The sequence below is a fragment of the Notamacropus eugenii genome, chromosome 3 (assembly GCF_028372415.1).
Source record: "Notamacropus eugenii isolate mMacEug1 chromosome 3, mMacEug1.pri_v2, whole genome shotgun sequence".
NCBI classification, from domain to species: domain Eukaryota; kingdom Metazoa; phylum Chordata; class Mammalia; order Diprotodontia; family Macropodidae; genus Notamacropus; species Notamacropus eugenii.
In genome coordinates this window covers 105,982,037-106,003,565 of record NC_092874.1, presented here as the reverse complement: position 1 = coordinate 106,003,565, position 21,529 = coordinate 105,982,037, and the positions used below count along the sequence as shown (strand labels likewise).

Sequence of the window (21,529 nt, the reverse complement as noted above, 5' to 3'; positions counted from 1 at the left end):
AGTCTCTTCTTTTCCTTCTACTCACTCATCCATATTTTCTATCCGTAGTATGACTCAGATGGCTGCATAGTGTGTAAAAGAGAGCTCCAAGGTATTGTCTCCTGGAACACTGGTTGTGTCTGGAAGAATAAACCTGGTGTGTACACCAAAGTCTGCAACTATGTGGACTGCATCAAGACAAGTATTGCTACCAACAGTTAAAGGTGTCTCTTCCCTGTTTTTGCCCTTTCCTGTGTTGGAATATGAAGCCAACAAAATGATGCTCAATTAATTGCTCATGCCTGTGCTTGAGTTGCTATTCATTTTACTTGTAAGAAAACAGGAATGAAATTCTATACTTGAGAAGCTGGGCTTTGTGACCTTCCTGGGGCTAGAGAACTCAGGTCCCTGCAACACAAGCAGAATTACCAAGATCAATTGCAAAAGTGAGGTTGCAAACCTCAAGTCAAGAAGGAGATCTTGATGACTAGAGATCTATATGATTGAAAACAATAACAAGAACATCACAAAATGCCAATATGTCAGCCTCTTCACCATTCAAAATGCAACTAGTACACTTGGAAATTAAAAGAACTCCTCCAAAGGCCTTGTGCCTGGAAGTTTTTCCTCTCTTCTATGCCCTTGATGCTAATGACATCCTCAATGAATATGAAGACATGTTTCCCAATGAGGGCCCTCTACAGGTTCTGAGAGCTACATATGCCTATAACCTCTCCAATGTCGAAGAAGTTCTTCATCTGGTCAAAAAACATGAGTTGGAGGTGATTCCCCAGGTACAGACATTTAAATACATAGAGTCTATTCTGAGGCATGAGCAATTTTCTCACCTCTGGGAAGTGGAGCTTTTCCCAGATACCTTGAACTCTCACAAGGAGGAATCCCTGACATTAGTGGTACAATGATCAAGCAAGCAACTGAGCTTCACAAAGGCATTCGATAGTTCCACATAGAATGTGATGCAGTCTGTTACCTTGGTGAAGAGGAGATATCTAAGCAGGATCAGAACAATATGGTAAAAATGTGTGTGATGAAGATGAAAGTCGTCGCCAGTCATGTGCTCAATCACCACCACAATATGAAGTCCATTGTATGGGATGACATGCTGAGGGGTATTAGTGAAGAATGTTTCAAAGAATCAGGAATAGCACAGCTGATGGAGCCAATGATCTGGGACTGCATTGAAGATAAGAATGGGAATGGAAAGGGTCCCCTCATTGATAAGTACAGGCAATGTTGTTTCCCTAAACTGTGGGTAGTCAGCATTTTTAAAGGTGCCATAGATGTGAATCAGTCTTTAACCATTACTTACCATCACCTCAAAATAGCATCCAATGGTTGGAAGTGGCATACAGTTGACTTGCACAGATGTTGCAAGAAATTTTTCTAACTGGTTGGAAAGGTATGACAACTTTTCTTTTCCTCGAGACCTTCTCCCTTTGGGAGTCCCATCCCTAACAGTATGTCTGGAGGCACTCAAAAATGGGAGTTATATTGACAACATTAAAAAAATACTTGAGAAGTACCTAGGGATGTTAAATTTGGAAATCAACAGTTTTATGGGTGAAAGCTCTGGGACTTTCCCTGGCAGTGATGTTTTTGCCCTTCTTACTCAGTTCAGCTTCCAACTAAGGAACTCTGTGGATTAACTGCTAGGCATGTGACAGGCAGGTTTAGCCTTTACCACTGCATGCAGGAGATGATTCACCCAGTAATGATCCAGTACAATCAGTTGAATGTTATGTCTCCTGTCATCTAGGAGATATAGGCAGCACTTGAAAGAATTTTCTGCCCACATGCAGTACAAGAGTGGCTGAAAGAAAACACCTATCCTACCATCCAGAATCTACAGCAGCTGTTGCAAGATCTGGAAGCAGCAATAGCAGCTCAATCTTAGTAGTTTTGCCTTGGAAGTGACTTATCTTATGTGTAAAACTTACCCACTGCTAACCTAGTGGGAACTCTTACAGATGGGCGATATGACTCATTTACTACATGAATGCAGTGCTAAAGGGAGAGGAGCAGGGCTGGGAGGGTACCTGTAGGTATTACTGAAAAATTTGAGACTAGGAGAGAAGCTGAAAAGAGACATTGAGGTGTGAAGACATGATACTGTATTTGGGGTTAAAAGTTATTACCATGAGAGGATGAAGTAAGCTTTATCATACCACAAGGGAATCCAAAAAAATTAGAAATAGCAATCAAAATCTTCCACAAGGCAGCAGTAAAAAAGATAATAAAAGTTAAAAAAGCAAAAAAGATAATCAGGGAAATTACATTATACTTGAAGGCACTTATAAAAATATAATGTTAATACTGAAATATATGCCCCCAAAAAGCACCGCATTCAGATACTTGAAGCTAAAATTATTGAAATATAGGGGGAAATAGATAACAAACAGTTGGTATCCTCATTGTATACCTTTCTACACTAGACAAATCTAACAAAAGTATAAGCAATAAAGACCCTAAAAAGAGTAGAAAAATCAGATAAGGTATATGTTTGGTGATTATTTGATTGGAATAGAAAGGAATATTTTTCTTTTTAAAAAATACATTATTTATTTTTCAGTTCTCAACATTCACTTCCACAAGAATTTGAATGCAAAATTTTCTCCCCATCACTTTCCACCCTCCTCCCCAGTACAGCCTGCACCCCCTCCACCCCTTCCTCCAGTTTGTCCTCCCTTCTATTTCTCCCCCTTTCTTCCATCCCCCTCCCTGTATTTTCCATACATCTCTGTGCCCCATTGCCTATATATCTTATTATCCAATTGAATACTAAAACAATTTTCAGCATTCATTATTAAAGCTTTGAGTTCCATATTCTCTTCCTTCTTCAGGCCCCACCCACCCTAAGAAAACAAGCAATTCATTATAGGTCATACATGTGGAATGATGTAAAACATTTCCATAACAGTTATGTTGCAAAAGACTAACCACATTTCCCTCTGTTCTATCCTGCCCTCCATTTATATGATTCTCTCCCTTGACCTGTCCTCCCACAATAATGTTTGTTCTGATTGTCCCTTTCCCCTATTTGTTGTCTCTTCTATTGTCTTCCCTCTCATATTCCTTTTCCCCTTGCCTTCCTGCAGGGTAAAATGGATTTCCATATCCAATTGAGTGTGTGTTATTCCCTCCTTAAACCAAATCCCATAGGAGTAAGACTCACATTTCTTTTCGTCTCTCCCCTGCTTCCCTCCATTGTAAAAGTTTTATATGAGATGATTTGCTACATTCTGAATCTCCTTTTCTCTTACTCCTAATACATTGCACTCAATAGTAAATTCTATTTTTTAGGTATTCTCCCTTCAGATTCAGCTTACCCTGTGCCCTCTGTCTATGTATGTATGTGTGTGTATATGTTTGTATGTATGTATATGTGTATATGTATACATATACACATATACCCATGCACATACACATATCTAAACATATAATATACATACATATAAACCCATACACACTATATATACATATATATATGCGTATATCTGTATGTATATATATTCCCTCTAACTACGCCAATACAGAAAAAGATTTCATGAGTTATAAATACCATTGTTCTGTGTAGGAATGTAAACAGTTCAATTTCAATGAGTTCCTTAAGGCTTCTCTTTCCTATTTACCTTTTCATGTTTCTCTTGATTCTTGTATTTGAAAGTCAATTTTTCTATTCAGCACTGGTCTTTTCAACAACACTGCTTATAAGTCCTCTATTTCATTGAAATTCCTTTTTTTCCCCTGAAGTATTATACTCAGTTTTGCTGGGTAGGTGATTCATGGTTTTAATCCTATCTCCTTTTACCTCTGAAATATCATATTCCAAATCCTTCAATCTCTTAGTGTAGAAACTGTTAAATCCTGTGTTATCCTGATTGTATTTCCACAATACGTGAATTGTTACTTTCTCCTTTCTTCTAATATTTTCTCCTTGACTTTAGAACTCTGGAATCTGGCTACAATATTACTAGGAGCTTTCTTCAATGATTTTTTTTCCATTTCTATTTTACCCTCTGGTTCTAGAATATCAGGGCAATTTTCCTGGTAATTTCTTCGAAGATGATATCTAGTCTCTTTTTTATCATGATTTTCAGGTATACCAACAATTTTTAAATTATCTTTCCTGGAACTAATTTTCAGGTCAGCTGTCTTTCTAACGAGATATTTTGTCTATTTTTTTTCATCTTTTAATTTGTTTTATAGTTTCTTGGTTTCTCATAAAGTCATTTTCTTCCATCTACTCCATTCTAATTTTTAAAGAACTATTCCTTCAGGGAAGTTTTGAAACTCCTTTTCCATTTGGCCAATTCTGCTTTTTAAGACATTCTTCACCTTCTTGGCTTTTTGGATCTCTTTTGCCATTTGGGTTAGTCTATTTCTAAAGCTGTTATTTTCTTCAGCATTGGTGGGGGTCTCCTTTAGTAAACTGTTGACTCACTTTTCATGATTTTCTTGCATCGCTCTCGTTTTTCTTCCCAATTTTTCTCCACCTATTTTAATTTGATTTTCAAAATCCTTTTTGAGCTCTTCCATGGCCTGAGACCATTGCATATTTTTTGGAGGCTTTGTATGCAGAAACCTTGACCTTCTGTCTTCCTCTGATGGTATGCTTTGTTCTTCCTCATCTGAAACCATGGAAGAAAATATCTTTTCAGCAAGAAAGTAACCTCCTATTACCTTATTTTTCCCCTTTGTAGGCATTTTCCCAGCCAGTTAGTTGATTTTTGAGTCCTTTCTCAAGGGGAGGGTATACTACACTAGGCTTCAGAGGATTTGTGCTGCTGTTCTGTGAGATATTTATAGGGATCTGTAAGTTCTCATTTTCTCCAAGGTGGCACAATGAAGTGAGAGGAATTATTCCTCTCCTGGCCTGTGCTCTGTCTGTGAGCAACCAAAAACACTCTTCTGTGCCCTGGAATTGTGAGAAGTATTTCCTCTCCACAGATGTTACCAGCTCTGCCACAGCAGCACTCCTCCTAATCCCAAGACAGTCACTCAGGACTGAGAGCCATATCAGCAGCTCAATTCCCCCAGGGTCTTTAGGCTGAGGGCTCCAAAAGTGGATAGTGCTCCTACAGTGGCTGCTGCTGCTCTGGGGCCAGGACAGGGGCCAGACAGTTCTCCCCTCTCACTCAGGTGAAAGAGTCTTCTTACTCACCTTTAAAACTGTATTTGCCACTTGAGGGTTGAGAAATCTGGAAACCACAGAAGCTAACCTTGATTCTGTGCCCTGAAGCCTCATTTAGTTCTGTGTGAGCCCCATGGCCCATGCTGGGCTGTGCTCCACTGAAAGCCCAGTGCCATAGACCTTTCCTGTTGGCCTTCCAGTCTGTCATGGGCTAGAAATCTGTTTCACTCTGTCATTTTGGGGAATCTACTGCTCTACAACTTGTTTAGAGTAATTTTTACAGGTATTTTATGGGCTATGAGGGGAAAACTAGAGGAGATCAATATCCTTCCACTCCACCATCTTGCCTCCACCCCCTTGAAAGGAATATTTCTCCACAAGGCAACTTTCTTTACAGAAACAAATGCAGAAAGTTTGAATTCTTCTTTTATTGACAACAGCACAATGAAAGCTATACTCAATAGATGGGAGAAAAGAGAAAATGGGAATAATTTTGGACTGATATGTGGCAGTACAGTGCAGACTGAGGGAAAACCCACCACTCCAGAGGTTAATTCATGCAACTCCTTATAGATATCTAGACAAAAGAATGACTCTCTGGGACAAGGTTCTTTCCACTTGGTTAAAAATCTAAAACAAACATAATAGACTCATTTTTCCCATTTCAGTTGTACAGGGGTTAATTTTAACAACATTCCTTCTTTGTCCTCTGCTATTGAGGAGTTAGTGGTATTAAAACCCTGCTAGGCATCACAAGCAGACTGGGAGACATCCCTGGAGGAAGCATATGGAGGTAATGTTGGGGAAGAACTATCTACCCCTACTGGTTCTTTCTGAAACTGTAGATGGACTACAGAACCACAGGACTACAGTACAGATGTTCTAGAGCTGTAATCTGTCTATTCCTATCTTTGTAGATAAATCTACAGTTTGAATACTTTTAGTGATTCACTCAATTGTATCCAGCTCATTGCAACCTGGTATAGGGCTTTCTTGGCAAAGACACCAGTCGCAGTCGAGTCTTTAAGTGACTTGCTCAGGGGCACATAGCTCATACTTAAGGTGGGATTTGCATTCAGGGATTCCTGATTCCAGGTCTAGAGCTCCATTCACTGAGTCACCAAGCTGCCTTCTTTGGATACTTAATTAAAGTTAATCTACTATTCATCTGTGATGAGTAGTACTTAGCATAAAATTCATTTTGTAATATTTCTATGATAATTCAGCGTAGATATAGTTATAGGTAGCTGGGTGGTACAGTGAATAGAGAACTGAATTTGGAATCAGGAAGATTTATCTTCTTGAGTTCAAATCTGGCCTCAGACACTTCCTAGCTTTGTGACCCTGAACAAGTTCCTTTACCCTATTTGCCTCAGTTCCTCATTTATAAAATGAATTGGAAAAGGAAATGGCAAACTACTCTAGCATCTTTGCAAAAAAAAAAATAATACACCAGATAGGGTCGTGAAAAGTTAGACACAAGTGAAACAGTTGAACAATAATAAAATTTAACCTAAAACCATCATTTTGCCACATTGATTCATAAGGAACCACTATCCTATTACTTTTCTAAAATTCCACTGTCTGGTTTCCATACTTTATGGCACCAGAAGAGAACTGTGTATATTTCACCACTTAGACATAACAGATATTTCTTCAGTAGGTAATAGAGCAAACTAAATTACTGGGTTACATATCTTGTAAAAAATTAACTCGTTATCTTCTTTTTCCTGGTGGAGCACATAATATGAACAGGGTCATGTCATTGTGAACCACTTCTGTTGGTTCTTCTGGCATTATACCCAGTAACTTTTCTCTCAAATGTCACCTGCAGATATTCCCACATTGCATTATTTCCCACTTCCATGTCCTCCCCCAACATTCACTGTAATCTGGAGTCTTGGGTTGCAATCCTATATTTGCCAAGTTCACACTGTGAGGACATGTCAAAACCATACTGAACATTAGTTTCCTAATTCATGAAAAAGGTATAATAACATTTGCCCTGCCTCCCAAATGAAAGAAAGAATTTTTGACTAAACAAGAGATAGAAAGTATTGTGAGGTGCAAAATGTATAATTGTTGGTGGAGCTGTGAGCTGCTCCAACCATTCTGCAGAGTAATTTGGAACTATGCCCAGAGGGCATACCCTTTGACCCAGCAAAACCACTTCTAGGACTGTACCTCCAAGAGATTATAAAAATGGGAAAGGGTCCCACATGTACAAAAATATTTATAGCAGCTCTCTTTGTGGTGGCCAAAACCTAGAAATCAAAGGGATGCCAATCAATTGGGGAATGACTGAATAAATTGTGGTATATGAATATAATGGAATACTATTGGACTATAAGAAATGATGAACAGGAAGACTTCAGACAGGACTAGAAAGACTTATATCAACTGATGCTGAGTGAAAAGAGGAGAACCAGGAGAACTTTGTACACAGCAACAACCACAGTGTGCAAGGAATTTTTTGGGTAGACTTAGTACTTCATTGCAGTTTATGGACTTAAATATTTCCCAGTGGTCACTTAAAGCAAAATGAGTTCCACATCCAGGGAAAGAACTATGGAATTCGATCACAGAATGACACAGATAATTTTTTTTTTGTATTATGTTTTGGTTTGCTTTATGATTTCTCCCATTCACTTTAATTTTTCTATGCAACATGACTAAGGTGAAAATGTATTTTATAGGAATATTTGTGTAGAACTTATATAAAACTGTATGCCATCTCAGGGAGGGAGTGAGAAGGTAGGGGAAAGGGGTGAAGGGAGTGGAAGAATCTAGTATATATGGAAGTGATTGTGGAACACTGAAAACAAATTAAAAAATAAAAGAAAAAATCTCTCTTATACTTCAGGAAATTAGGGGAGAAGGGGATAAATGGGATGAGGTGAATGATAGAAAGGAGAGCAAATGGGAGGAGGGAGTAATTATAAGTAAACACCTTTGAGGAGGGACAAGGTCAAGAGAGGGAATAGAATATATGTGGGGTAGGATAGAATGGAGGGAAATATAGGTAGTCTTTCACAACATGTCTATTATGGAAGTCTTTTGCATAACTACACATGTATAGCCTATGTTGGATGGCATACTTTCTCACTGGGGATGGGTGGGGAGGGATGTAGAGAGAGAAGTTGGAACTCAAAGTTTCAGAAACGAATGCATGCAACTGGGAAATAAGAAATATAGGTAATGGGGTATAGAAATGTATTTTTCCCTACAATAAAAGAGAGAAGATGGAGATAAGGGAAAGGAGAGATGTGATAGAAGGGAAGACAGATTGGAGGAATGGGTAATCAAAATGCACGGTGTCTTGAAGAGAGAGGAGAAATGGGGACAATATTTGGAACTCAAAATCTTGTGGAAATGAATGTTGAAAACTAAAAATCGATCAATCAATAAATGCATAGATAGGTAGATAGATGAATGAATGAATAAATAAATGAATGAAAAAGAAAAAAAGAATTATAGCTAGCAAAAAGAAAATGCTTACCTGACTTTTTCTTTTTAGCATGACTTTCAGGTAATCGGATAATACTTTCTCTCCTGAATCTCTTTTCTAGTTTAGTTCTTTCTTTAATGAGTAATTTCACATTGTTTTTCTTTTTTTAACTCTTTAAATTGTGTTTTTATCATATCTTGATGTCTCATAGAATCATTAGCTTCCACTTGTTTGATTTTGATTTTTAAGGAATTATTTGTTCAGTTAGCTGCTGTACTTCCTTTTCCATTTGACCAATTCTATTTTTAGGTAGCATTTGTTTTCTCAGAAAATTTTTGTATATCTTTTCCCATGCTACTGACATTTCTTCATGATTCTTTTTCATGATTCTTATTTATTTTCCCAATTTTTTTCTTTTACTTCTCTAATTTGTTTTAAAAATCCTTTTAAAACTCTTCCAGTTATTATTTTAGGGCCTGAGATTAAGTTATATTTCTCTTTGAAGCATATTATACTTATTATGTTTATTGATTATGAATCATATTAATTACTATTATTTACTAATACTGCATACATTCCAGGCACTGTGCTAATGTTTTAGCCTTCACTCTTTCTCTCACTCTTTCTTCTTGCCATTGCCAAGCACAATTTTGTTCCTTGATGTGAGTCTCAATCATCCCACCCAGTTTATGTTTATTGGATGAGCAAATGTCTAAGTAGACTCCAGATGCTTTGCTTTCCAGGTGCTTCCTTTGTCCCAGCTCTTTCTCTGTCTCAGGTAGGGCTGCCTGGGTATTAAATTGCCTAAGCTCTGACTAGCTTCTGTTTTACTCCTATTTCCAGCTGTCCCTTGGACTAGGCTGCCTGGGTGCTGATCTGGTCCCATTTCCCGCTCTCATTCTATGCTTTGCCTTCTGCCTCTCCTGACTTTTCTCTGCCTGGAACTCATGCAGGACTCTGGTGGGCCTTTCTGAGTGGTTCTGGATTAGTGAGAGAAACTTTTAACTCTTACTTTTTCCCTTTTCTTTGCTTGTCTGCTACAGTAAGCCCCTTGAGTTTAACAACTGTATTTTACTTTTGCATTCCCAATACGTTGTTCAGTGCCTGACATATAGTAGGTACTTAACAGATGTTTATTTATCGATTGATTCTTTGTCAGTATTCGTTCAGGTGCATTTTTTTAGACCTTTATCGGAGTGTTTATCTTCTGTCGATACTAATAAACAAACTTATTCTCACAATTTCCCTTCTCTGACCTAATCAATAAATTAATCAAAAAACCTTTTGTTTGTACTGTACCAAGTATTACACTGTGTGAAGATCTGAAGCAAAAAGTGAGACACTACCTTGAGCAAGCTTACATCTTATGAGGGAAATAAAACAAGTTCTAAGGTAAGTAAATATAGGTTATATATATAAATACATACATATATACATACAGTTTATACACACAAAGCACATTTGATTATATACAAATACAAGTTAGCCCTGATCCCAAAACTATAGGAAAAAAAGGAAAGGCCTTTTAGAGGATCTGGCACTAATTTGAACTGAGCCATGGAGACATGGAGGGAGATGCCAGAGGTCAAGATGTGAGTGTTTCAGGATGACCAGGAGCACAATATGAAATTTCATGAACACAGAATAGCAAGTTATTCAACTTGGTCATAGAGGGCATGACGGAATGTAATGTATGATGACTCTTGAAAGTCATGCTAGAGCCAGATTTTAAATGGGCTTTCATCTACCCTTTTCTCCATGAAATGCAAAATTCCTAAGGGAGTGTTGATGAGGGGCACAGACACAAGACGCAAACATTATTGGCTTATGGAATGTTGAAGGAGAATAGACAGAGAGAAATTCTTAAAAACCAGGACAGACAAACTGACAACACCAGCCAGTCACCAGGAGCCTTTGAACAGTTTACTTTCCACTGAAGCGGGGTGCAAGGGCAGACAGATTTGAGCATCAAACCAATGGTTAATGGAGCTATTTCCCTTGACCTCTTAGTCCAGAGGTAGAGAACCTGTGACCACAAGGCCATATGTGGGTTCCTAGGTCCTTGTGTGTGGCATTTTGCCTGAATCCAAGTTTTACAGACCAAATTTTTTTATTAAGGGAACTTGTTCCGTGAAGTTTAGATTCAGTCAAAGGGCTGCACTTGAGGACCTAGAGGATATTGGGGCCTCAAGGTCACATGTTCCCCACCCCTGTTGAGTCTCTTAACCAGCAAGGCAGTGTAGTGGATAGAGCACTGTGCCTGGATTCAGGAAGACATGAGTTCAAATCCAGCCATGGACTATTTCTAGATTTGTGACCCTGGGGAAGTCTCTTAGCCCTATTTGGCTCAGTTTTCTCATCTACAAAATGATCTAGAAAAGGAAATAGCAAATCACTCCAATATCTTTACCAAGAAAATTCCACATAGGGTCATGAAAGGTTGGATATCACAGAAAGAACTGAACAAGAACTTATGAGTCAATGAAAGGGAATGATTAAAGATAATGTGATACAGCCAGGGAAAATAAAGGAAGAGATAGACCAAATTGCAGTACATTTCCAGAAAGAAAAGGTCAGAAAGACAAAATGATCACTAGCAGAGAGTCAGCTCATTTTTCTGCCCTTCCTCAGTCCTTGTCCCTGTATTTTTCTGGCCACACCTCTCACTTCCTGCTACCGCTGCTTGTCCTGGGGCCTACTTGTGTTCAAAGGCAGGGACCTTTCTCTTTAGGATTTATCTTGGAAAAAACACACTCTGAGGGAAAACCAGGCTGCCTCTGTGTCAATGACCACTCTTTTCTATTTGAAAATCCCTAGCCTCTCTCCCTCTTTAAATCAATTCCCCCACAGTTAATCTCCATTCTGCCCATCCTTCCCCTTCATTTCTTCCCATTATTTCTTCATCTCCAAAAGTTGATGGGTAGTGCTAAAGGGACAGGTCTGTCCGCTGTGGAGGAAGGTCAAAGTGTCAATCTCTCCATGTTTCTCCAAATGCCTCACATTCACCATTTGTTACAAAGTAGAAGTATTCTAAGACTTTGCCATGCTACGGTTTGTTCAGTCTTGTTGATCAATGTACATCTACCTTTTTCTCCTTTTCCAACACGATTTATTGCTGTTGTAAAAAATGTTTCCAGAATAAAGAGCATCATACCTTTACAATAGCAATAGACCTTAGGAGTCATGTAATTTAAATTCCTCATTTCACAGATGAAAAACCTGAGACAAAAAAAAAAAGAAAAAGATGATGTGGTTTGCATAAGATTCGACAGCTGATAAGTAGCAGAGATGGGCATTGAATGAAGTTTCTCTGATTCAAATTCTCTTTCTATTCCACTATAGTGTCTCCTTGCACCTTTTGGAAATGTGGGGATAACATTAAGAAACTATGATTCTGATACTACCCTTTTCCTCATAATTCCTCAAAAGTTCACTAAAAAGTAGCTTTTAAAATGTGTCTACACATTACTGGGATGCATTTTCTCTGTGATAGTGCAATTAAACACATTTAAAGTGATTAGAACAAAGCTAAAGGACCTAAGAGAAGGATATGACAGAAAATAGATGTGTTCCTGCGAGGTATGAAGTCTTCACAGTGCCCATCCTAAGAGATGGCAGCTATAGAAATTTATTGGCAGAGTAGGCAATCCATGTTTGCAGAAGGGAATCAAGTCCCAGAAACACAGTAAAGTACATGGTTTTCAGAGAATGGCAGCAACCAGAGGCAATAGTGGAGAAATGCAATTTCCCAGATGAAACTACCCAAAGAAAAGAGGAAAAGATTGACTTGAATTCCAAAAGCAATATTTTTAGAGAAATACTAAATGACTTCTACAGAGAAAGGGATAGCAAGAAAAGTCAGTCATGACATAGAGTAGCAGTATAAACCCTTTGCTGTACAATTACTGTAAATTAATTGGGTTGTGCTTCTCCAGTGGGAAGAGGATTGACATTCTAAAAGTGCAAGTCTATTTCCCTTTAGATAAAATCTCAACAACAGTATGGCACTATAAATATGGAGCAGTACATAAATCTCCACTGGAAAGTTGAGGCTCATAGGAGGAAAAAAAAGAGAGTTAGGTTGATTGTGGGTTTTTGTGAGGCCTCTGTATGATTTATGTTTTCTGTGGTGTGAAATAAAGTCTTGTGTCTTGTGTACAATATGTATTGTTAACTTAAGAGTTACATGGTGCCTCTTTCTGAAGAGAAACTGAAGATATGCGCATCTGCAGAGACCCAGATATAAACTACATACTAAGGTTTCTAAGGAAAACTATGGTGGGGAGAGGGAGGGTCAAATAAGTCAACACTCTGAACTTCCAGGGGTTGCTCTGGGTAGTGTCACAAACAATATTTAAAAGGATGCTTCTAAGTTTGAATCCTGTCTACCTAAACTCAGAGTGAAAGACATTGGATCATGAATTACATATACTTTCATCAGGTCATTGAAAACAATTAAATAGGACTAAGGACAGAGACCTAACATACTCTTTCAAAGATCTTTCAAGTTGATATTTATCTACTTCTAATGCCAACTATCTACACTCTTATCTAATCTATTTCCATTTTATTAATCTGATGGAATATGGTAAGTGTTTGAAATATGTTGTCAAGTACTTTCTTAAAAGCAACATTCCTTTGTGATTTTTTCACAATTATTCCAGTAACTCTGAAAAAAAAAAACCCAAATGCAAATGAGATTGTGTTGTGTATATTTTGAGAAAAAACTATGCTGAATAAATGGGATTGCCTATTCCAAAAAGCATTCATTTAACAATACCTTTTAGAATTTTCTAGAAATGGAATTTCTCAGTGGTCTAAAGTTTGATAAATCTGGCCTCTTTCCCCTTTTGAAAATAATAACAATATTTTTTGCCTTGTCTCCCATTCCCTTCCATGTGCTATCATTGTCCAGAAGTCACTAAGAATAATTTAGCAATCATATTCACTTGATCTTTCAATAACATGGCCTGTAATTCATATAGTTATAGTGACTTGAAATCAGTAATGGCAGTTAGATATTGTATTTCTGCCTTTCCACTTGTAATGAGTTTCCTTGACAACATTTTTTCCCTTCCTTTTCCAATCTGAATTACTTTTATGAAAACATGGTCATACTTACTCAAGAACATTATTACATGTCACACACACCCATATACACAAAGCCTAAAGTTACAAGCTAAGATTCCAAAGCAGGCCTGTCTGAACACCATTCAAATGTAGTTCTTATTTTCTGAAGATCTGGCATTTGCCCTAGGAGAACACCCCTTCCTTTTAGGGGTAGAAACATGAACAGAGTGACTTATAGAGCCTCCAGGTCTTCGGAGTAAAGGAATCTATTACTCACCCAAACCCCTACTTCCTTCTTGGTTTATTTAGATATTGTCAGACAATATCCCACAAACCAATGTAATACCAAGATATTAGGCTTGCAGAGTGCAAAGAATCAAGACATTGATGCTCTCTCTTCATCACCCTTCTCTTCCTCATTTCTCCAAACATTGCTATCACCACAACTTTATCCTTCAAGAGCATAGACCACTGGAAAAATTCTCAGTTCCATTATAGAGAACTCCCATTCTCTCCATCTCAGTTAATTCTCACAGGCATCAAATATTTGGAATGCACATGGAAATTCCTTTATCATTCAAAATATATTTATTTACAAAAAGCATAAAACTAAGAGAACTGATACAAGATGGTAGTAAAGGGAAAATGACAAGTGTGTGAAGGGGAGGGGGAGGAAAGAGGTGACTTTCTAATTTACAAACATTTTCTACTCCCCCAGAAGAATAAGAAAGCTGATGGCCTCCACTGAGATGTCAACTAAACCCTATCAACATGAATCCTCTTCTAATCTTGGCTTCTGTTGGAGCAGCTGGTGAGCCCTCCCAATCACTATATACCCCTTAGTGCCTCTGGTCTGTAGAATGTTCTGGTCATTCTCTCAATCTTTGCTTCTATTTTCTTCTTCAGTCACAGTTCTTTCCCACTCCTCCCCACCCCCATATCTGTCTAGATTCTCTGGCAACCTCTTCTAGCTTCCCTTTCCAAGCCCCCAATATGCATATCTATAAGATCTTCTCAGGCAGTGATGGAGCTGGAAATGCGTTCAAATAAAGCATCTGGGGGAACAAATTGGTAAGGAAAGGAACAGGAGAAAGTAGAAAAATCAATGGGTCAAAACCCAATAGAGTTCAAGACAAGAGAGAACAATGGAATGAGGTTAGGCTGAACAGGAAGGACAGGAGAAGGGAAGGGACAGAATCGCATTCAAAGGAGTGAAATGTGAGCTTCTTAAAAGTGAAGGAAATTCTTCACGTTTGTCTTTGCATCCTACAAATCAAATGAGAATTGGTGCTTAATTAATGATTATTAATTGATTCTATTCCCTGAGAAAAGGAGTATATTCAAACCTGTTTGTAAATTAGGGAAGCAGAATGGAGGAGAGCCGGTGTCAAGGTAGAGCCTAATAAGGTAGAGCCAACGAAGGCTGCAGCTTGGGGAGAGGCTACAAGAGGCTAATATGACATGAAAGACAGAAGGCACAATGGAGGGCAGAAGAATGTCCAAGAGGACTCTGTCGTGCAGATGGGACATAAAGGAATTCTTGAGAGCATGGATAAGTGAAGTAGCATTTATTCCTTGTCATTCTTATACTCTTATGTAAGATTCTGAGGCTCCTGTCAGATTGCCCATTGTGTTGAACAAACCAGGAGAGAGAAAGTTACGGAGAGAAAAAACAGACAGAGAGACAGAAAAAGACTGAGACACATGGTGAGAAAGAAACAGAGACAGAGAGAAACAGAAACAGAGAGAAAAACACAGACAGGGAAACAGTCATTGATTTTGTTAACCATGGTCATAATATCAACGATCTTCAGACTTTGAGTGGATTTTGCAGAAGGTAAATTATTGAAATCACCTCCAGGACTCAGATTTCACATGCTGCTAAATTCTCTTCTCTAAATTCTCCCCCCAAACCCCCGCAGTGACTTTTCCCACTGATGATGATAAGATCGTCGGGGGGTACACCTGTGAAGCTAACAGCCTCCCCTATCAGGTGTCCTTGAATTCTGGCCAACATATCTGTGGCAGCTCCCTCATCAATGACTAGTGGGTGTTGTCAGCTGTTCACTGCTATGAACGGTAAGTGATATGGCTATCACTGGCCCCAGGATCAGTTCTACAGCCAGCTAGCTATGGTTCCTTTTGGAAATCTCATGGGGGGAAATGGGCACAACTTGGGTTTGAGAGCAGAAATTCAGAGAAGTTAGATTCATGATCCATATGGCACTCTGGGATAAAAAGAAGCCAGGTTAAGGGCAGAGCTGAAAGAGTATAATTCATAGATTAAACTTGTTGTTACATGGTTCAAAATGAGTTATACAGAGTAAGCAAAAGCACAAAGTTAGGAACAATGTGCCATTTTTAAATGTCTAGGAAAAATGTCTCATTGCTCTATGTCACCGTATCACTAAGACAAAAAGTGGGCAGGTGTTTGAAATATCCACAAACATCCCTTACATTGTCCCACAGAGCAGGATCGTATTCAGTACTACTGCACACATGCGCACACACACACATACATATACACCATACACACACATGAACACAGAATTCTACAACACACATTGTTTGTGTTATATTTAATGTGATCCGACCTGAGATAAATACTATGTAGAATGTCTACCCAGTTCTTAGAAGAGAGAACCTTTTGTGGCCACATCCAGCATTAAAAATAATTGTCTTCTTCAGTCGACTTCAGGTGAGACTAGGAGAGCATAACATAAAAGTCCTTGAGGGAAATGAACAGTTCATCGATGCAGAAAAAGTCATCCTTCACCCAGGTTACAACAGTGTGACCTTGGATAATGACATCATGCTGATCAAGCTGAAAACCCCAGCTGTCCTCAACAGTCGTGTGGCTACCATCTCCCTGCCCAAGTCCTGTGTACCTGCAGGCACTGAGTGTCTCATCTCTGGATAGGGCAACACCCTGAGCTTTGGTGGTGAGTACCTTTGCCCAATTTCATACCTTTGCATTAGATCAACCCCATTGACCTTAGGTCAGCTTTTCCATTCTTCCTGTTCCCTATATGTCCCTAAGTTTCTTCCCCTTTTCTGATCTCAGGAAGCCCAGGATAGAAGTAAATACTTCTTACATGCTAAAAACAAACAGTACAGAAAAATTCCAAGGCATTTCCAAAATTTTTGTTTATTTTTACTATCTCATTAACTACCTCTAGGGCACTTCCCCACCACTCCCCATTTCACATTAAATGTAACATTGTTGGAAAGAAGTTACAAAGGAATTTGATGAAATACTAAAACTAGTCAAAATGGCATTTGATAGTCAAGTTACAAAGATTCAGAGAAATTCTCTAATTTCTTTTTTTATTTTACCTGTCTCTGGTCTTCTAGTCTCTCTGATTCACCTCTCTTCTCTATGTATCAATGCCCAACACCTATCAGTCCAGACAGAGCAAGGTCTCTCTCTTTTGGGGATAGCTTGGTAGCATGGAGTATAATGTGCTGGACTTGGACTGAAGAAGACTCATCTTCCTGAGTTCAAATCCAGACGCAGACACTTTCTAGCTATGAAACCCTGGGCGCATCACTTAACCCTATTTGCCGCAGTTTTCACATCTGAAAAATGAACTGGAGAAGGAAATGTGTCTTTGCAAAGAAATCCCCAAATGATATATGAAGAGTCAGATATGACTAAAATGACCAAAAAAAGTTCTCTCTTTAGATATAGTTCAACTCTTTCCAATCTAATATCTAGACTGAACAGAGTCTTAAGTGGATTGAAATTGGTGCACCATTTTATAGAGTAAAAGGTAAGCTTTAAGTGAAAGGTGAAAAGCCGAATGAGGAAGACTCGGATTTGAGGCCCTGCTCTTAATCTATTAGTTCTGACACCCTGGACAGCCACTGACTCTCTTAATCTCAGTTTTGTCCTACAGCATAAAAGAGTCAGTGAATTTAGGGTCAGAGGATCCTGGCTCAAATACTAGTCCTGTGCATTCCTTCCTCTGTGACCTGGAACAAGTCATCTTACCTTTCTCAGCCTCAGTTTGCTGATTTGTAAAAATGAAGAGGGTAGACTAGATGGCCTTCAATGTCCCATCTAGGGTAAATAACTACAGGTTATATGAGCAGCTGGTTTTCCCTCTGGTGTCTCAAATCAAAAAAATTCCTGTTCTATCTTTTAATTGAGAGGTGCTGTTTCATGTCTCACAAGCTTATTTGTACTTTATTCAAGTACTAGACCCTGAAGAACAGACAGATACTAAATATGATTAATATTCATACATTTCCTCTTGCTCCACTCAATTTTCCATACTCCCTGGCACCTGCTACCCATTCCCCAAACACTACCAACAGTACACAAGGTTTTGTTGTTATTGTTTCAATTGTGACTGACTCTTCATCCCACACTTGGGGTTTTCTTGGCAGACACTGGAGTGGTTTGCCATTTTCTTCTTCAGCTCATTTCACAGATGAGAAAACTATGCTAAAAAGGGTGAAGTGATTTGCCCAGGGTCACACAGCTAGTGTATGTCTGAGGCCAGATTCTTGAATTCAGAAATTTGAATCTTCTGATTGGAGGCATGCATTTTATTCACTCTGTCCCTAGTATATAGGGTACTGTCCTAGAAATGCATTTTGTAATTGTAGTTCAGAGGAAGGAGCAATAAAACTGTTTTCTTTTTCCTGTACTAAAGTTCCAAATACCTTTCTCCCAGCTCAGATCTTAGGAATTAGCAATATTAGATAGGTTGTGCTTCCTTCTTTACTGTCAGCTGCTCTCACCCTCCTCCAAATCTCATTTTTCTCACAGTTGACTACCCAGACCTTCTGCAATGCTTAGATGCTCCCATTCTGTCTGATGCCCAATGCAAGTCCTCCTATCCTGGACTGATAACAGAAAACATGGTCTGTGCTGGCTTCTTGGAGGGTGGCAAAGATTCTTGTCAAGTAAGGCCCTGCCTTTCTCTTCACAGAAGAAAACTACACTTTCATTTAGTCCAACAGGAATCATTATATGGAGAATCTCCAAGATCTCTGAAAAGATTAAAAACAGAGAGAATATGTTCTTACCAGTACCTTCTTAAGCACCACAAGATGAGTTGAAGGTGGGCTGATTGGGAATAGTCCTGAAGATCTGGAGGGACAGAAATGGTAAACAAAAGGTTAAATTGCAGAAAGACTCGATGAACATAGAGATAGGGATTGGGCTGGATGATCACTGAAATCTCTTCTAAGTCTGAGTTTATGACCCTAAGTCAGACTAAGATATGGGATGTAGTCTCTTTTTTCCCCTTTTCTCACTCATCCATGTTCTCTATCCCTAGTGTGACTCACTAGGCCCCATGGTGTGTAAAGGAGAGCTTCAAGGTATTGTCTCCTGGGGCATGCATTGTGCCTCGAAGAATAAGCCTGGTGTCTACACTAAAGTCTGCAACTATGTGGAATGGATCAAGATGACTATTGCTGCCAGCAGTTAAAGGGGCCTCATTATTGTTTCTGTCCCTTCCTTTGGGATTCTGTGTTGGGATATGATGCCAATAAAATGATGCACTATAGCTTGATGCCTGTGCTTGAGTTTGTATTAATTTTTCTTTTAAGAGAATGGGAATGAAATTCTATACCTGAGAAATTGGAGTTTGCAACCTTCCCAGGGCTAGAGAACTCAGGTCCCTGCAACACAAGCAGAATGACCAAGGTTAATTGCAAAAGCGAAGTTGAACATCTTAAGTCAAGAAGGAGATCTTGATGATTAGAAATTTACATGACTAAAAAAAATAACAAGAAAGCATTACAAAATTCCAATTTGTCAGCTTCTTCACCATTCAGAATGCAACTGGTACAGTTGGAACTTAAAAGAGCTCCCCCAAAGGCCTTGTGCCTGGAAGGTTTCCCTCTCTTCTATGTCCTTGTTGCCAGTGACACCCTGGATTGAATATAAAGACGTTTCCCTATGAAGGCCCTCTATAGCTTCTGAGAGTTAAATATGCCTACAACCTCTACAAGATGAAAGAATTTCTTCATCTGGCTAAAATGTATGAGTTGGAGGTTATTCCCCTGGTACAGACATTTGGATACATGGACTCCATTCTTAGGCATGAGCAATTTTCTCACCTCTGGAAAGTTAAGATGTTCCCAATTGTCCCCACAAGGAGGAATTCATGACATTACTGAGTGCAATGATCAAGTAAGTAATGGAGCCACACAAAAGCATTTGATGGTTCCACATAGGATATGATGCGGTCTATTAACTTGGTGAAGAGGAGATGAGTAAACAGTGTCTTTAGAAGGAACAGAGCAACATAATAAAATTGCGTGTGATGTAGATGAAAGTAGTTCCCAGCCATGAGCTCAATCACCACCCCAATTTTAAGCCCATTGTATGGGATGACACACTTAGGGGCATTAGTGAAGAATGTCTCAGAGAATACGGAACAGAACAGTTGGTGGAGTCAATGACCTAGAATTGCATTGAAGATATGGATGAACATGGAAAGGTTCTCCTCATGGATAAGTACAAGAAATGTGGTTTCCTTAAACTGTTTGTAGTCAGTATTTTTAAAGGTTCCATAGGGCTGAATCAGTCTTTGACCATTATTGTCCATCACTTCAAAATAACATGCAGTGGTTGAAAGTGGCATTCAGTGGACTTCCTCAGATGTTGCAAGAAATTATTCTAACTGGTTGGAAAGGTATTATCATTTCTCCTATCGCTGAGAGTTTCTCTTTGTGAGAATCCCATCCTTAGCAGTATGTCTGCAGGCACTCAAACACTGAGGTTATGCTGACAACATTAAAAAAATAGTAGAGAAGTACCTAGGGATGTCAAATTTGGAAATCAACAGTTTAATGTGTGAAAACTCTGGGACTTTCCTTGGCAGTGATGTTTTTGCCCCAGTCTCTCAGGTCAACTTTCACCTAAGGAACTCTGTGGAGGAAGTGCTAGGTATGTGACAGATGGGTTTAACCCTTACCACCACATAAGGAAGATGATTCACCCAGTTATGATCCAGTACATCCAGTCAGATGCCATAAGTCTCCTGTCATCCAGGAGATACAGGCAGCACTTAAAAGAATTTTCTTCCCACAAGCAGTACAGGAGTGGCTGGAAGAAAACACCTATCCCACCATTCAGAATCTACAGCAGCTGTTGCAAGATCTGGATGCAGCAATAGTAGCTCAGTCTTAATACTTTTGCCATGAAAGTGACTTATCTTACGTGAAAGGCTTACCCATTGCTAACCCATTGGAGATTCTTACAGATGCCTAAGATGACTCATTTCCTACAAGAAAGCAGTGCTAGAGGGAGGGGAGCAGGGCTGAGAGGGGGTATTGGTAGGTATGATTGAAAAAGTTGATGCTAGAACAGAATCTGAGAAGAGACACTGAGGTATGAAGGCATAATACTGTATTTTGGGTTAAAAACTATTGCCATGAGAGGATAAAGCAGAGTATCTTGAGTACTTAACCTATTCCACTGGTCAACCCTTCTTTTTCTTAGCCAGTACCAAGTGGTTTTGATGATTGCTGCTTTATAATACAATTTGAGATCTGGTAGGGCTAAGCCACCTTCCCTTACATTTCTTTTCATTATTTCCCTCGATATTCTGGACTTCTTGTTTTCCAGATGAATTTTGGTATTATTTTTTCACATCTAGAAATAATTATCTGGTAGTTGGATTGGTATGGCACTTAATAAGTAAATTAAAATAGGTAGAGTTGCCATTTTTATTGTATTGGCTCGGCCTACCCACGAGCAACTGGAGTTTTTCCACTTACTTAGATTTGACTTTATTTGTGCAAAAAGTTTTTTGTAATTGTGTTCATATAGTCCCTGGGTTTATTTTGGCAGGTAGACTCCCAGATATTTTATAGTGTCTACCATAGCTTTAAATGGGATTTATCTTTCTATCTCT

General features: G+C 38.8%; 3 pseudogenes; all 3 read left to right on the top strand.

Moving 5' to 3' along the window:
• Positions 1-515: 515 nt before the first annotated feature.
• On the top strand, positions 516-1,894 carry LOC140533138 (hexosaminidase D pseudogene; annotated as a pseudogene).
• A 12,526-nt stretch (positions 1,895-14,420) lies between these two features.
• Positions 14,421-19,093, top strand: LOC140533141 (anionic trypsin-like; annotated as a pseudogene).
• Positions 19,094-19,377: 284 nt separating this feature from the next.
• On the top strand, positions 19,378-20,802 carry LOC140531872 (hexosaminidase D pseudogene; annotated as a pseudogene).
• The last annotated feature ends 727 nt before the right edge of the window (positions 20,803-21,529 follow it).